Source organism: Phallusia mammillata, chromosome 3 (genome assembly GCF_965637545.1).
Source record: "Phallusia mammillata chromosome 3, kaPhaMamm4.hap1.1, whole genome shotgun sequence".
In the NCBI taxonomy this organism is placed as follows: Eukaryota; Metazoa; Chordata; class Ascidiacea; order Phlebobranchia; family Ascidiidae; genus Phallusia; species Phallusia mammillata.
Genome location: NC_137254.1, coordinates 4,224,924 through 4,227,189, shown reverse-complemented (window position 1 = coordinate 4,227,189; position 2,266 = coordinate 4,224,924).

The window sequence follows — 2,266 nt, the reverse complement described above, 5'->3', positions numbered from 1 at the left end:
AACAGTTTAGACTACCATTAATGAATCGAAAAACAAGGATTAGGGAAAAAAAAGTATAGTGAGGATTAAATTTTCGGATATTTAAATGTAACTGTAAAATAGCAAACTAATTTTATTCTTCGGGTCGGCACAACTTGGAAAATGAAGGGGATAAAGTTATGAAGGGGACACGCACCATAAATGTTGGGAAGCGCTGTATTAGAGCCTTTTTGCCTATTTATTATTATTTCTGTACACGGGTGGCTGACTTGATGACCTATATGGTCCCTTCGCCATCCACCAGTTGCTTGCCTATTATATTTTATTTGCATGCAACAACCGCGTACGCAACTGAAAATAAAATGATGATGATGTAGTATTTTTTTAGACTGCACGCCGTTGCTTTTATTTCATGACTTTAGCGTGGTTAATAGTTGAGGATGTTGCAAGTAATGCGGATAAAAAGAAAGGCAATATCGTCTTTGGACTTGAAATTATCTCTCAACAGACTTGCGTTTTTACCGCACAACGTAAATTTTTACTCACTTTCTCTCTCGAGTCCAACTCTATCTCTTGAAAGGAACAAAACATGGAGTTCACGAAATTATTACAACTTTTTGTCTTTTGTTGGTTTGTAACAGCCAGCAAATATATAACTGGTGACCAAATACACAACAAACATTAACCGGTGGTTATCAACCCCAAGCATACTTTTTTTGTAAAATTTGTCTTTGAAATTGACATTATCTATCAACAGTGTTGCATGTTTTAAAACAACAAATAATTTTTACTTACCCTCCTACGTGCCGACTCCGTCTCCTGAAATCAACACATCACAGTGTTAGGACATTCATTACAACATTTTATCTCTGGGAGTTTATATAGTATTTAAAAGCTATATTTTACCAGTTAGCTTGGTTGAATATGATACATTTAAAATACAAAAACCACGCAGTTTCAGCCAACTATTTTTCGTCGAATATTTTTCTCAATATTAGGTTTTCTGGATTGATTTAGTGGTTCACCACAAAATTAGTTTTACAGAGATATTATAAAAACGCGCAGTTTCGTATTTTGTTGGTTAATTATATTTGGATCATATAAATTATGTTCGATTTTACACCTTATTTGTTATCCATTTTACTCACGCTAAAAAGCGTAATTTACTTGTTCGTAAATGTAGTAATACTAAATGAAACTCCGTCCAATTACGAAATTGCTGCTTTTGAGATGTAAAAGCGACTGTCACAAGTAACGACAGGTAACACACCCGACAATATAATCGTTATTTCCGAATGTCATTTCCGAATATAATACAGGTATTTCCGAATGTTAGCAAATGAAGTTTATGTTCTCACCCGCATATAAAACTCGTTCAGTGTTGATGCAGAGGACCATTCCTAAGATTTAAAAGTTAGCAATAAAAACAACATAGCTTAGTTAAACATATATTCATACTGGAATTCTGTAGCGGTCATGCAGACCAGCGATCACGGCACACTCATGTACAAACCATAATACTCCGGGCCCAATAAGGCGTTATACCAAGTTAAGCCGGTCTCCTACGCCTTGTTGTCATTTGCAAACTAGTTCTAGTATGTAAGGATCTAAACCATAAACCTTCTATCCACTCTACTCACGTCATCACCAATTTCTGGTGTAGGGATTATAGTAAGTGGTGGGGGATGCCCTGTTTCCTTCTTCAAACTTATTCTTATCGCTTTTTTCTCAACTAAATTAAACAAAAACAGGTCTTTAGCTTATATGTCAAAAAGAAAAAAACATTTTAACATTAAAAAAAACGTTTTATGTTCAAGGAATTTGCAGGAAAAACACATAAACATGATAGTAATATATTTGTTAAGTTACAAATTAATTCTTTGTCTACCGTCTGAAGTCTGCCAGCAATTCATGACCAAGTTGTTTTGTTTGCTTTTGTATCTTTGTCAATATTACGCCAATAACCATCGTCTTGTATTGTTAAACCTTTTGTTGTGACAATATGCCTGATTTGAAGTGTACTTTGTTACCTGCAGTATGACGTAGCTCGTCAACAAGTAACTGTTTTAAAGTCCTCGTCCAAAAGCTACGGTTATATTGTTTAGATCGGCATTTTTCTATTGTGTTTATGGCCTGATATTTCCTTTGAAAACCGTCCGCCAGTTTATCCATCTGGTTTCCGTTGAAGAAACTGCATCTTGCTAATTGAAGCCAGCAAGGGATTTGTTACAAGTAAACTGTTGGAACCTTGTGTGGAGTGTTAGTGGGAAGAAGCCTATAGTTGAGA